The sequence below is a fragment of the Vombatus ursinus genome, unplaced genomic scaffold (assembly GCF_900497805.2).
Source record: "Vombatus ursinus unplaced genomic scaffold, bare-nosed wombat genome assembly UNPS02014816.1, whole genome shotgun sequence".
In the NCBI taxonomy this organism is placed as follows: domain Eukaryota; kingdom Metazoa; phylum Chordata; class Mammalia; order Diprotodontia; family Vombatidae; genus Vombatus; species Vombatus ursinus.
Genome location: NW_020954594.1, coordinates 18,249,198 through 18,266,021, shown reverse-complemented (window position 1 = coordinate 18,266,021; position 16,824 = coordinate 18,249,198). Strand labels below are relative to the sequence as shown.

At 34.2% G+C, this 16,824-nt stretch overlaps 1 protein-coding gene across 1 annotated transcript in view; it reads right to left on the bottom strand.

The window, feature by feature from the left end:
* The window catches only part of LRP1B (LDL receptor related protein 1B), a 2,189,733-nt gene that overhangs the window by 568,574 nt on the left and 1,604,335 nt on the right, over positions 1 to 16,824 (bottom strand). The window lies entirely within an intron of this gene.

Sequence of the window (16,824 nt, the reverse complement as noted above, 5' to 3'; positions counted from 1 at the left end):
ATTAATGAAAACAATGTTTCAAACAATGCATAAGTTTTGTTTATCCAAAAACTACAGACTCAACCTGGTTTATGGCTGAGCAGAGCCAATATGAGGCTGCTCTAAAATTCCTCATGTAAAAGTGCCAAGATGCACCAGACACATTCTCAAAGTAACTTTCTCTATTACTCAAGAGAAAGTTTAGAAAAAATGGCTGCCCGTCAGATCAATGGACCATCTTCTAATCAGAGAAGGCAATCATTGCTAGAAGACTTTATAACCTCAAAAAATAAGATAAAATAAAATAAAAGCATCCATCTATCAGGATAAAGTCAGTTTCTGGAATATCATTCTGTTATGTACTTCTGATACCCTATTAATACATTCCAATAAAGGAGGGAAAACCCAATATTCTTTCTTACCACTGACAGTAAGGAACCTTATGATACTAAAGCTATATATGGCCCAAAAAGTTTATGGTTGCTGATGTAACAACTGTTTAACCCTCAAAAATGGCATCTAGATTAATGTTTGTTCCATTGGCTTGAACTGAACAAAACTATAGCATATTGACAAAGAAGCCCTTGTTATAGTTCTGAAAGTCAAAAAGTCAGAAAGATATCTCTATAACCACACTTTTTCAATGTATATTGGCAGTAGGACTCTTGTGAGACACTTTTCTAAGTATAATATTATTCCCTTAATTGTGATATCATTTAGACCTTCTCCAATCTTTTGTTCAGTCCTTAGGACTGTGCTTATTAACAGAAATGGAAGAGAAGCACTGAATGGTCATTCTCTGATCTGGTCACTGTATACTTAAAACTTGGTCATGTCTCTTCCACTGGAAATTTTGATTTTAGAAAGCTCCCCTATCTCATTCAAATGAATTGTATATAATTACTCATCATCCCATGCCTTAAACTGGTTGTTGACCTGGTATCCAGTAGAAAATGCCTTTGGGAATTACTCCATTAAAAACAATCAATGTGAGTTGATATGTCCATAAAGGATATAATATAAGGAAAAAGAATACTTTTTTTAATTCTAAGAGATAGTTATTACATTATTTTTGCCATATCACACATGTGGGAGCTAGTCATAGGAAAATATTGGCTAATGGTTCTATAAAATGGTCACAGCTCTATGACAGTTCTTTGCATCACATGGATTGTGAGGCATAATTATTTCTGCTAATGGGCCTGTATTTACTTTAGGTGAGTTTAAGAAATTAAAATCTAAGCTGTCTTAATTACACTTCATTGCTAAGAATCAAAATGTTAAGGTAAGGATAACCTGGACTTGAGGATGCACTAAAGTGAATTGCTTGAGGAAATTGGTCAATAAGACTTCTCAAATATTTCACTACTCAAGTTAAGCAACAGTAATCAGTCCTGGAGAATCATTAATAATCCTCAAAACTTGCCTTAGCAGTATTCACTCAGAATTTCCTAAGTATTTTCAAGAAAGGCAAAAATATTGCCTATGTGCTACTCTGGTCCTTCTCTTTATTAATTTTTGCAACTTGTGTCAGGATTTTCTGAGAACTATGAAGCTACATCAAGAGTACTTCTGCCATTATAAGTGGAGTCACAGGTCTCATGTCACACACAGCATAGAGAACTGGTGGGTCAGTATGACACCACCGTGATATTTCATCCGTGAAGACATTTTTTTCCATTATGAAGGATCCCTATGTCCCAATGAGGGCAGTTATGGGGATAGCACATGAAATGTGGATTATAGACAACTATAATATGGCACTTTATCAGTTTCCTCCATTCTCTTTCTTCACATAATTTCTCTTTAACACCTTGCCCTATATTCTTCTTCACTCTATTCTCTAAGGAAGAGGTATCCTTTTCCTAGTGAAAACCAGTATCTTTTTTTTTTTTTTTTTGCTTTTTGGTGATGCAATTGGGGTTAAGTGACTTGCCCAGGGTCACACAGCTAGTTAAGTGTCAAATGTCTGAAACCAGATTTAAACTCAGGTTCTCCTGACTCCAAGGCCAGAGCTCTATCCACTGCTCCACCTAGCTGCCCCAAAAACAGTATCTTTACATATATCTTTGATCCCAACCTTTTCCAACTTTCTCCAGCAGGTTGCCTCAAATAACACCCCCAGTTTCTCTCTTATCTTTAATCTTTCCCTTTCTGGTCTTCCTGCCTCAAGTCTCTCCCAACTAGGAAGTCAAAGAGAGGGGAAAATATTCCATGTATACTAAAATACGTACACCAAGATTTTCATAGAAAAATAAGAAACAATTGCTGACCATTAACAAGTTATAATATATGAATGTAATCTAATATTGTAATCTAATAATGAATGTAATCTATTTTAGTAATGACAAATATTAAAAATGCAGGAAAACTTGGAAAGACCTGTATGAGATACTAATGCTATAACAATACAAGTAAAAAAAAATGTTGGATAAGAGCTCGAGAGAGAGAGACTAAAGTTGGATAATCATCTATATAGGAATCATTTACATAGAGATGATAACTGAACCTATAGGAATTGATTGTTGATGAAAAGTGAAGTAAACAGAATCCCTGTTCCCACCCACCCCATAAAACAAAACACATGAAAAATGCCTCAATAATGTAAAGGAAAGGCACACTGTAAAGTATCAGAACTCTGTTCAATGCAGTGGCCACTTCTGACTTTAAGGGGCTGATTGTGAAACATCTTTCTCTCTTCCCAACAGAGAGGTGATAGACTATTGGTGCCAAATGAAGTATATGTTTTCAGAGATGCTTAATGCATTGGCTTGCTTTGATCAACTATACTTCTTTGTTGACCCTTCTCTGTGCTATTATATGACATAATTATAGAAATGCTAATTATTGAAATAAAAAATAGAGAATGAACCTGTGATTTTATTGGTATTGGACCTCCCAGGTGAAGAAAGAAATTCTCTCTACCAAATAGGATGATATTTTCTCTGCACCTGACAGTCTCAGATAGTTGTACAGACCACTAAGAGGTTAAGGGGCTTGCCTGATATTACAAAGATGGTATGTGTTAATAGGTAGGAGTTGAACTTTAGTCTGCTGGTTTCAAAGCCACCTCTCTATCCACTATACAATGTTGTTTCCTAGCAGTAAGACAAAAAAAAAAAAAAAACTCTACATACAGAAGTAGAGAGACAAATAATTGGAAAGATATTCCCTGCTTGTATTTGGGCCATTTCAATAAAAATAACATTACTACCTAAATTAATTCAGATTTAGTGTGAGAACAATCAAATCACTGAGGTGATGCTTTTTAGAATTAGACAAAATAAATCTCAATTTATTTTTGAATAAAATACTTAAAATAGCAAGGAAAATAATGAGAACAGGGGGAATAGTTCTGTCAGACCTCATATTATTAACCAACAGTCATCAAAAGTACTTGGCATTAATTAAAATAACAAAATAACAAAATAATAATATTAAGGTATATATATATCAGCATAAAGAAAAAAAATCCTATTTGCAGATGAACTTTGGTCGTGCTGGTTTCAATGTCAACTCTCTATCTATACAATGTTGTCTCTTAGTAATAAGACAAAATAATAATATGAAAGGTATATGCGTCAGCAAGAAGGAGGGGAAAATTCTATTCCTATTTGCAGATGACATGATGGTATACTTAGAATACCTCAGAGAGTCAGTTAAAAAGTTAATAGTTATGATGGTTAAAAGCTTCATTAAGATAGCAGTTGAGATAAATCTCCCTAAATCATTAGCACTTCTATCCTGTACTAAGAAAAAAACAGAAAATCATGAGCTTAAAATGAATAGGTCGCCTGAACATTAAAAGTCGTATCTTTTTTTTTAATGGAAAAGGACACGATAAGATAGCTTTAACAATTATGGCCAGAGGAAAGGATTCTAGAAATAGAGAGCGAGATCATGCAATATAAAATAGATAATTTTGACTACACAAAATTAAAAATTTTTGTACAAAAAAAGTCAATTGACAGAATTAGAAGGTAAAATTTAGATTGGGAAAAATATCAGCATCACATATCACCAGCAAAGATTTTATATCAAAAATATATAGAAAACTGATACTGATAAATAAGATGAAGAGGTATTCCTCAACAGATGAGTGGCCAAAGTATATAAACAATGAAAACTGTTCTTTTGTTTTGTTTTGTTTACTCTTGCTTCATCCCTGCAAGGAATTATAGTTGAATTTGTATACAAGCTATGTTTTTCTTTGAGATTTTTCCTATAGTTGTTTTGTAAATGTATTCTTTTTCTGGATTTGTCTTGAGCATCCCTGTTATTAATAACAGCTAAGGGGGTATTCCTTATTACATTTGTTTATTTGCTTATTCTCACTGGTAGGCACAGGTCCCCTCCTCATTGTTGGAAAAACTGTAACGTAATCCAATCTTTCTCATTTCAATTTGGAATTATGCAAAAAAGTAACTAAATTGCCAATAACCTTAGACCCAGCTATCCCACATGGACATATATCCTAAGTAAGGAAAAGACAAAAATAAAGGTCCAATATATCCTAAAATTTCAAAATATTCATATCAGCATTCTTTGTGGAAAAACAAACAAACAAAAAATCCTGGAGGCAGAGGGTACCCCTGTATTGGGAAAAAGATAAAAAACATATATAATATATACACACACACATACATATATACATATATATACATACATACACACACACACATATATATATATATATATATATACAGAGAGAGAGAGAGAGAGAGAGAGAGAGAGAGGAATCTTTTCATAAAACCAAAGATGATGAATATGAGAAATTCAAGAAATAGGGTATTTGTATAAATTAATGCAGGACAAAATAAACAGAACCAAGAAAACAAAGTGCATATTGACAATTAAATGAAACTTACCAAATTCTAACTAAACTTACTAAAGTAAGTCTAACTCTAAATGACCAATGAAAATCAATGAAACTCCTAGAGAACAAGCAATGAAATTTATCTGCTCTTTTACCACAAAGACATGGGGCTGTATTGTTTAACTATGAGCAGTGTATTGGGTATTTTTGCATACTTTTCTCAGTATGTCACATCAAAGGATTTGATCTTGGGGGGAAAGACACAATGACTATAATGCAAAGACAAAGGGCTTAGCAAAACTTTAAAAACTCAATTTGTTATAAGATAGGGTTCAACTTGGATAGTCATTGAAAAGTGACCAGGTGAAAATAGGAGTAAAGCAAAAATCATACTTGAAATCTTTCTACTATGAAAGATTTTGATAGCATATAAGAAACCAGAATCACCTCACTACCATGACAAAGCATCAGAGTCAGAATTCTGTGGAGGACTAATCCACTTGTTATGTAATGTTGTATATCATATCTGAATATGCTGGTATTTTATCCCCTCACCAGAAATGGCATGAAATAATGAATAGAACTTTGACCTTGAATCTGGAAGACATAGGTCTCAATCATGCCTAAAACAATAGCTTGTGACCCAGGTAATTCACTCAACCTTTCTTTGCTTTCTCCTTCTTCAACTGTGAGATGGACTATTTTCACACAATCAACAGTATTATTGTAAAGATGAGAGGCAACAATATATTTCAAGTGCTTTGCAAACTTTAAAGTTCTGAAGGTTTTAGCTATTATCATCAATATTGCTACTATTACTAGAGAGGCAGCATGGCTTAATGGACAGAGCTGGTGTTGAAGAAAGGAAGAAGTGGGTTAAAATCCCACCTTAGACATATAATGGCTGCCTGACCCTGGACAAATCACTAAACCCTTCATTGCCCTAGGCATCTCTCTAAGACTATCAGCTTCAGAGAGGATTCTGACCTGCATTGGTATATGGAGTTATCTTACCTATACTAATGAAATCACAGTACATCTTCTATCAGAGGCCTTATCTCTATCTTTACTACTATTACTGCCACAATCACCACCACCACCACCACCACTACTACTACTACTACTACACTGTAAGTTCCTTGAGGGCAGAAACTATATTTTATCTTAATTTCATACCTTCCCAGGGCTTACAACAAAGTTCTGAACATAATAGGTGCCTAAAATTTGGAGATGCATTGTACTGTGAGGTAACTGATATGTAGAAATGTGAGTATAGTACATTACTCACAGAAGGATCTGATGAAGAAGATTATGTTACCTAAGTGGTGTTTCCTCTTCTAGGGACCTCATGAATCAATGTTAGGTTGTATGAACCTTTCAAATTCCTATAGTTTTCATATTAGATTCACTTTGTTGGAGTTAGATCACAGTGGTTCTGTGGCTATAAAGGAATATTACATTGAAGCCCTTATCTGGAAAAACAACAAAAATGAACTAGGTGTAGGGTCAAGAATAATAACATTATGCTGCACTGAAAAATATTAATTACATTTACATTTGCAAATATATTCAATGAAGCATGAAATAATTTCTATCTATCTTAATTTATGAGTCTATAGTCTTCACCAATCTGAGAGATCCTGTTACTCTTCAGGAAGAAAAGGAAACTATTTTGGATAGTTTGGATAGTTGGATAGATACATCTGTGTCCAAGGCTGTATATATGTTTTTTTGGTTGTTGTTGTTGTTGTTGTTTTTTAATTTTTAGGCAATTGGGGTTAAGTGACTTGCCCAGAGTCACACAGCTAGTAAGTGTTTGGTCTAAGGCCGGAATTGAACTCAGGTCCTCCTGACTTCAGGGCCGGTGCTCACTGTGCCACCTCGCTGTCCCTATATATGTATTTTTACAAAGCAAATATTACCTTCTCATTTTGTCCACAAAAGGCCAAAATATAATTATTCTAATTAATTATTATGAATTATCATGGGAGACTGCCTGAATGAAAAGGTTTATATAAAATATATGCTCTCTCTTCTTGCTCATGCGCTGGTGCATAATAAGGCATCTGGCAAACAAAAAACTTCACTGCTAAATTGATATAACAAAAAAAAGTCAAATATTTGTCCAAATATTTGTACTATGCCATTTTTTCATATAAATAAGACATCATTACATTCAGTCTTTCCTTTGTAGTATACATAACTATATTTCATATTCATTAACAGAATAAAGTAAATATTGACATGATAATAACAAAATATATTTCTATTACACTCAACTGTTATAAAGCACTTTAAATAGATTATCTCTTTGGCTCTCAAAAGAACTGTGAGCTAATGTCTTACCAAGATTTGGTCAAACCTTTGAGAGAGGAAAGGAGAGAGTGTGAATGGCTATGTTAACATTATGTATCCTATATCTTCAGTATATAGGATACATCTTCAATATATGAAAAAAACTCACATGCAGCAGAGATAAAACTAGAAGACTTTTTCACTACAAGGCCATCGTTCTTTATGTTATACAATGCTATATTATTAGAACCTGTAATTACATTAACAAAACCACACACACACACAAACATATATTGTATATGTGTCTTTATAAATATATGAATATATATATATACATATATACACACACACATACATAGACACAACATACACTCACTTTGTTATGGTTTTTAATTTGGGGGAATTTTGTATGAAAACTTTTATTTTGTTATTATTATTATTATTTTTTTGAGGCAATTGGGGTTAAGTGACTTGCCCAGAGTCACACAGCTAGTGAGTGTTACATGTCTGAGATTGGATTTGAACTCAGGTCCTCCTGACTCCAGGTCCAGTGCTCTATCCACTGCACCACCTAGCTGACTCTTAAACATTTTTATTAATTATCATCTTGTCTTTCTACATTTTGAAGATTTATTTTCTCAGCTATGCATGAAGCTGTCATGTCAATGTGCTAGTGTTTTAATTAAAAAAATGAAAATGAAAAAAGTTCAATGGAAATGCCAAAATAAAAACAAAAATAAGCCCACCTACTAGAATCTTGGAAGATAGAAATGTTTATGCTGGAATGACTTTAATACTAGTATAAATTTTTTTTTCTATAAATCATTTTTTTTTAAAAAAATGTGTACAGGTTTTCTACTAGAAAAGGTAAGTGTAGTCTAAATGGCAAGTAGAAAAGTGAATCAGTTGAGCAGGAAATCCAATCATTATTGAATTTTAGTCTGTGATATCAATGCCACAGAACGTCTGGTAAAAATTCTGTTAATCTTTCAGATACTTGGTGCATATTTACAAGTTTTATAAAAACAGAAAAGAAAGTAAAGTAGAATAGTAGAAAATCCAGCCAACGTTTTATTGGCTAGACAAGCAGATACAAGCAAAATGTTTTTCTTTTTTTAAATCTCGCAAAAGTTTAGAAAGACTTTTTTCTCTTAGTTCCTATGAAGACTTAAATTATCAGATCCAGCAACTTGTAACTCTCTATTTTGACACTGATTTTTTTTAAAAGCCATTACTTTGCCATTTTCTACTGTCATCCTTTATTTTTTCTCCCTTTCACATACAAACTCCTAGAAAAAGTCTTCTGCATTCTTTGTCTTCATTTCATTACTTACTAATTTCAAAACCCATGAAATCTGGCTTCCAACTTCACCAAATGACTGAAATTGACCTTACCAAGGTTACCAGTTATGTTAATTGTTAAATACAATGGCCTTTTCTCAGTCCTTATCCTAATTGAGGTATGACTACAATGGGACTATCAGGGCTCTGCTCCAGGATGCTCAAGCTCTAGCAGAACACACCCTAACAGATCATCTTCCTGTGTCTCACTGTCCTTTGTTGTCTCAACACCAAGATCTGCAGTATGAGTATCTCTTATTTCTCATTTCTACTTTGGACTACATGGTACTATCATCAGCATGACCTTCTTGCACTGATGATAAACCCACAGGATTATAGACTTATTTTTCATTCTTGCAGTCAAAAAAGATGACTACCACGACTTCTGCGATACCTTTTATGACATCTGAACTACCCATACTCACTGGCCCCCCCTCCATATTTGGCCTATTTTTGAGAGTTAAGGGGCCTTTAGTTAATCTAAATATTTCTGAAAACACTAAACATTAAAATGATTATTTTTGTAACTATTATTTTCCCCAAGTAAATAAGAATGCCATTAGCAGTGAAAGGGCAGACCTGAAGTCTTAACATATTGATTGAATTAGTCTTTGTTTCAAACTTTTTTTTACAGTTTCAAGTAGAAGATACTAGAATCAATGAAAATACAACTATGGAATACACTTAGATGAAAAGCAACTCAAATCAGTGTAAGAAATAAATCATTTGGACCCCTATTCTATTACAATCAGTATTAATAAGCTTGATATTTACATGAATTACATAGGCATAGATAGGTTCTTATAGTGGGCCTTAAGTTTTAATGTAATGTTCACCAATGTTCACTACTTGTTTGGCAAGTAATGAAGCTCACTTGCACAAATACAAGAATGCTGACAAAATCTCCATCCTGTTTTGCTCAAATTTCATGTCCAAACACAGCATAGGTGAAATGCCTTGAAGCTTTGGAAAGTTCCCCAACTCATTTTTATACTTCCAGACCATTCTCTCTTCTCCAATATGAGCAGGTGATCATCTTATGACCATTTGATGACGACTTAATGGAGATGCCCCATGCTTCACCCAACCTATGACCCCCTCGCTGATATGTCATTTTTGACTCTCAAGAACGAAGTCTATCAACCAATGAGATTCTGTAGTTCACCATGCCTCTTTTGCATATTTGGGTATCAAATCCTATGAAAACAAGGTCCAGGAAGAAGAGGGCATCTCAGATCATAAGGAAGATCTGAGCTCCACTTCATTAAATGGGACCATGGGCCCTTTAATAAAGCACCATTGACTCAGAGCTCTGCCTCAGTGGTTTTTCTGCAGGTTGGGCAATTATAATTCCTACATAAGATTTTGTTCAATTTTTACTGTGTGTGATTACTAGATTCACACTCACATTCACAGCTCTCTTTGGTTGTCATTAACAATTAAAGGACCTGGGGCTAAGTCATTGTATATGAAGCTAATTCTGCTAATACTTTGCATGAGATAGTTTTCATATACCACAATCTGCTCCTTATGGAAGGCACAGAAGACATATGAAAACAGGCAATTTAGTCTTTCTGCAGAGTAGAGCTGGAAAGGCTAGAAATTCCCTCTCCCCAGAGAGGTTAATAATATGGGTCAAAGATCTAGACTAAACCTGAATGGAAATGGACTGGGTGCATGAGATTGGGGGCACATTCAAAGAGAGAAAATTCACCATTGTTTCACTCAAATGCCTCATCTTGTCATAAAGGTTACCCTGAAGCCCTCCAGGCTATATTCCAGGAGAGCAAAAACTCTGGCAGGTTCTTGAAATCTGGAACAAATTCAAGTGTGGGTTTAGGAAGTAAAAGATTGCATCTCTGTTTAATCAGTCAAATACAGCATGGTAAACAGAGTGTCTGACAGAGTCAAGAAGACATAAATTCAAATCCTGCCTCAGGATTTAAATCTTAGCTGTATGACTCTGAGCAAGACATTTACCTCTATGACCTTTAGTTTCTTCATCTGCAAAATTGAAATAGTAATAACACCTACCTCAAAAGGTTCTTGTGTAGAATAAATGAGAATATGTGTGTGGGAGGATGAAGTGATTTGAAAGTTTTAAGGCATTATAAAATGTTAGCTATTATATTTATTACCAAATATATTATTATAAATGCTAGCAATTATTATAATTATCATTATTATTGTTAACTTAGATTCTAAGGATACAAAGACTGAAATGAGTCCATCCCTGACCTCAAAGATCATATATATATATATTTTCCTTTTGGAAATTACAAATGACATGACAGCTCTCTCTCCTATATATATATGTATATATGTACATACACATATATGAATATATTAGAAGAATATTTATCTCTTTGGGTTAAAGAAAAAATGTAATCTGCTTTGGTTAAGGGAATCTGCACAATGAGCAAATCACACATCCTTGAATTATTGATATGTGTATTAATAGCATACTTACAAATATGACTACCTTCTTTTATCACCTCTCAGTAAAGATAAGATGAAGACTCCTGCTGCTACTTAAAAATCCTCTATTCCAGGTTAAGACCATAGCAACTTTTGGGTGAGTTTGCACATCTGATTTACAGTTCAGCATATACAGGCAATTTATAATCATAGTCATCACACCCTAAAAAGTAAAACTCCAAATAATGATGCCTGGCCTATACACCTGAAAGTACTTAAGAAGCTGATCAAGAACTAGCCAGTAATATATTAAAGGAGAAAGCTAGAAATGATCAGCATCTGCTAAGAAACTGAATCTGGAGGAAAAAGAGTCACAATTCAGATATTACCAAAATGTGACACCTATTTACTGTAATAGTTTCAAGGGAAAAAGAACCTAATGAAGAAATAATGACAGACCGCTGTGAAAGAGCTCACCCTAACATCATTAATCTCTGCCCTTCTCTTTCAGGGTTAATAATTTCATTATACCCATTCTATTTTTATTTTAATTTTTGAGAAATATCAAAACTAGAATTATGTTTTTTATCATTATAAATGAAAAGGAAGAAAAGGTATAGATTTCATTATCTTGAGCATACTGACACATAACTTCAAGTCTGCTATACTCATTAAATTTAAAAAGGTGTGGTTGGAGAAAGGAAATAATAAAGAGAAAGAAAAATGAGAGAATGAATAGATGAGCAGTAGAGAGATGAGAATGGCAGAAGTAGACCCAGGAAGAAAGTTAAAGGTCATCTAATTTATCTTGAACTCAACACAAACAGATGGGCATTTTATCATTTGTTTTTCAAATATCTTTACAGAAATAAATTCTATAACCTCAATTGTTGCAACAACATAAATGGGAAATTCTTCCCAAGCTCCAGTCATCTGAGTCTGCTTCTTGTACGTTAAGTTTATTATATACTGTTTAGTCATCCATGGAGTAATTCAGGATAGTTGTTTAGCTTACTGTGGTTTGAAGAATCTGTGATTTAATTATCATAGCTGTTCACTCCACTGATGTGGAGGGATTGCACCCCTCCATATCTTTCATCTTGTGAAATTCTTGTGCCATTTTTGTCCTGAGAATCCTTCATAGAAAGTCAGCTCTATTTGCCAGAGGCCTTCCTTTTGTTCATTACCATTTTGTGTTACCAGTGTACCACTTAGGTTTCAAACAACATTGCCTTTATTACCTCCTCTGATTCTCATTACATGATAAGCCTGCCTCCTTTCCAGCATACATATCCTCATGCCACTTTTCACACTCAGTTCATCCTTGGAAATATGCTGCAGTCTGTTTGTATCCATTATGTATCTTTCTTTTTGTCCTCAGAATTGTTTTGACATTAAATTCTTCTAAGAACTTAATAATTCAAAGATTTATAATGATACAGTAGCCATTTTGCAAAATAAGGCATAATAGAAATGAGGAGTGAGTAGTTTGGGTTCATCAAAAGCAATGACTATTTCCTCCTCTGCATTTCAGTTCAATCTCTTCTTGCTCAACTCTGGTCCATTTGCAACACTGGTCCAAAGTAGATTAACAATTACAATCATGTAATGGGTTGCCTGTCAAGTTGAATGCCATAATCTATACAATATACTTTTTTTCATTCAAAAGATAATGATTAAGCACCCAAGTAATTCTCAGTAGTTGATTAAATCATGTCTTTGCCTTCATTTCTCAAGTTAAAATGACTCATTTTCTTTTTATACTTATTTGTAGATTCTCATTTCTAATTTCTGATCATTTTTATTGTTTTTAATTCCTCCTTCCTCAAGTTTCTTTACCCTTCAAACTGTGGAGCCTCAAAGAAGACACAGACACAGAATTTAGCAAGTCCTGGTGACCAAAGATTATCTCAGAAAGTTAATCTGCTTATTCACTTTAAACAGTTTTTCTATCTATTAAAATTGAATTAATATTAGATAATAGTGACCACTGAGGTGAAAATACTTGAAAACTCTTGGCACTTAGTGCCTGATTTGAGTTTCAGTCAACCTGTGCTCTATTTAGCTAGATACTATGAAGTTGTATAATGCTTTTCATTGATACTGGTGCAGCTGTCACTTTAGTGAACACAGAAGCCCCAGGTAAAAGCTGTCGATGACCAACTCACATTCTAAAGTCTTTTAGACATGCACAAAAAAAAATCAGACTTAATTTTCTAGCCTTTTCCCCTTTGTTCTCAGTGTTCTCTATGTCAATAGGAAGTGACATCATTATTATTTGATCAGTTCCTGTTAGATTCATCATGACATTCCATTGGTGTTAAAGGCATACAGAAATGTGAAAGTAAAGCACTTAAAGTTTCAACATGAACATTGCAAGCACACTCACACCTTGGGGGCTCATCATACCACTCCCCCCATTTTCTACCTCTATAACTTCAAAGAGATCTTTCAAAACCTTTCTCCTCATGTAAAATGAAGGGTTAAGACTAGATAATCTCTGTGGTCCTTTCCAGCCCTAAATCTAGCATACCTAATCATTAAAGGAAAGAAAAAAGACAATTCTTTGGGCATGAAGAAGAAGCTATTAGGCAAACAGATGTCAGATGAAGGAAAGTCCTTCCTCAGACTATTAAAGATGTGATTCAAATATTCTTCACTATATACTCCTTGTAATAAAGTGAAAAACAACTAGCTTGTATCAATCATTTTCTTTAAATCCTACATCTTGTTCTGTTAACCTGCCAAAGTGTTTCCCTGAAGCACAGACCTGGCTAGCAGTTTCCATACATAATGCAGTAAATATTACTTTTATAACCTAAAGTCTTTCAAGAAGCTTTGAAATGGATTGTGCTAAAATAAAGATTCCCCTCTTCTGCTCTGCCCCTCCTTGAGATTTATCCATATAAAATAGACTTTAGCATATCAAGGGAGTTTACTAATTGCTTTTCAGTTATGCATAAAACTTAAGACTTCACTCCAACAGAAGGTAACGATCATTGACTCCCGGCCTATTCTAACTCCTCTATATAGTTTTTCACCATTTTGAAAAACAAAGGAATTGCTGTAAAAATGTCGAGGATATGGTCATTTCTCTGAGCAATAAATGACTAATTTTAATAAATGGTGGAACTGAATCCTACATTTTTCTTTGTTCAACTGTCCATTTCATGTCTCTCTTCTCTAGGAGATAGTGATTTATATATTCATCAACTGGAACCAAGAAAAACTTTAAGTAGTACACAATAAAAACTCACTTATATAGCACTTCAAAGTATGCAAAACTCTTCAATTTTGTGAAGGAGGTATTAAAAGTTACCCTGGTGATGATGATGATGATGATGATGACAGTAATAGCAATTAGCATTTATATAGCATTTCAAAGTTTGCAAAAAGTTTTATACACACACATTTAATATGTTATCTCCTGAGCATTAAAATTTTGCGAAGTAGGTGCTATTATTATTGTTCCCATTTTACAGATGAGGTTGGAAAGAAATTGAGGTTGGGAAAAGTCAAGTGACTTGCCCAGTATTACAAAGTGTCTGAGGCAGGGTTTGAATCAGATCTTCCTGATTCTAAGCTCCATACTGTATCCATTGCACTAACTACCTTATTAATATCATCATTCCAATTTTGTTGTTGTTATCAAGTCATTTTTGTCTAATTCTCCATGGCCTCCTTTGAGATTTTCTTGACAAAGTTACTGAAGTGGTTTTATGTTTTCTTTTCCAGCTCATTTTACAGATGAGGAAACTAAGATGAACAGGATTAAGTGACTTGCCCATGGTCACACAAGTAGTAAATGTCTGAGGCCAGATTTGAACTCATGAAGATGGATCTTCCTGACTCCATTTCCAGCACTCTATCCATGAAGCCACCTAGTTGCCCTGTAATTTCAATTTTACATATGATGAAACTGAAATGCTGAAAGATAAATCACAGTAATCACATAGATTGTATCTGGGGTAAGACTGAAACTCAGATATTTTAAGTCCAAAAGTCTTATCCACTCTACCATACTACTCAAACAAAATGAAAGATTGTCCTGTATCCCTGTACCCAAAACACCATCAAATCTTGTTCATTGTCATGGTTTATGGTTAGTAAAGCAAGTGTGCTGAAAGAGAAGTATTCATTAGCAAATTAGCAGTCTCTGTGACAAAATAGTCTCCCCAACATTGAGATTAGCTTGAGACTTGGACTTTGCTACAAGCTTCCTTTTATGTTGAGCATCAGTAAGGACCCAAACCAAAAGTCCACTTTAATTTCAATATCTCCTTCTTTGGGGTATCCATCAAAGAGCTAGGAAAATGCCATGTAACTTTCATACAAATTAAAAATGGAGATTTTGTTTTATAAACCATGAAAGATAATAAAAAATAAACAACACTGGGAAGATTCTTAAGTTCTTGTTCATCACTTTCAATGCATTGTTCTCTACTTTTTGGGGGTTTTTTTGGTCATCAGTTTGGTTTCTCAGTTCTTTTCTGTGTTCTTTTATTTCCAGTTACAAGGCTCTGCTGTCTTAGGAACTCCTACTGAGGTCTTTGAAGTTTCTATATTTCAGTTGCTGGTGAGTATGATGATTGATTGGGCATCTTTATTTGTTTATTTATTTGTACTTTTTTGGAGGGGTTGGTGAGGCAATCAGGGTTAACTGACTTGCCCAGGATCACACAGCTAGTAAGTGTCAAGTGTCTGAGGCCAAATTTGAACTCAGGTTTTCCTGACTCCAAGGTCGGAGCTCTACCCACTGCACCACTTAGCTGCCCCTTGATCGGACATTTTTAGATCAGCATTCTGAGTATCATGAAAACTAAAATGAAGACACACACCACCTCTGATATCAAGATAATTCACTTCCAATGACCAACAACCTTCCAGGCATCTCATTGATCATTATCTCAGGCATTTTTTAGTTAGAATTCTTTTGGATTTATTGATTTTTGAAAATAAGTAGATATGCACTTCCAGAACTACAGTGTGATTTTCATTTCAGGATTTGGTACAATTAGATATGTTTATTATAGTCAAGAAGGTATAGAAAAAGTGAAGAAAACATGGCCTTTAGATAAAATTGAATCTTCCAGTGAGCTTTTTCTAAACTCTTAGAGCTACTGAGGAGTAAATAAAATAGCCCTATGGACAGATTAAAACACAAGTCTTCCTATTCTATTGGAAAACCATTGCTCATTCAAAGTATCCTCTTAATTTTGTGGAAAACTCCAACAAAATAAAGCAAAAACAAAACACTCAAATGTTTAGAGATAGCTACATCAACTTCTCTAAACTTATAAAACTTGCTTATTCAGAGAAGTTATATCTTTCTATGTATGTTAATCAGTAATTGGCATACCATCTCTCATACTTTGGTATATCATGAATACAGTAGAATATTTTTTGTAACATAGATAATTGCTATGAGGTCTTAGCTAAGCAAAAATCCTTTGCCAATCCTTCATTGTAGCCTGAAGGTAGCTCTGGATTCTTGAAGGCTATGCCTTTGGACCTCATAATTTAATATGCCCTGGGAAAATGGAAAAGGCTCTGCATATGGAACAGGTCATAGATTTGAATATCTGTAATCTAAGGACCATTTTAGCTAAGTTTAAAGAGGCCCATGACCATCTGGCTGCTGCGTGACACGTGTGTGTATGTGTGTGTGTATGTGTATGTGTGTGTGTGTCTGTGTGTGTGTGTGTATTTACCATTTTTACTCTCCCTGAAGATCTAATTAAGACATTAAGATAAGACATTTGTGATCCATGTCAATGGAGATCCTTCAAGTGATAAAATATGGGTCTTTTTATATCTCCTGATATATTACATGGAGAAAAATATGAAATCATAATATAATAGCTTGACCATACATGGAGTGGACTTCTGGTCTCCCAAACCTACCTACACCTATTGAAATCTCTTTTCCTTCAAGGCCCAAACTCAATTGACCTCTGTTCCTTGAAGCCTTCCCT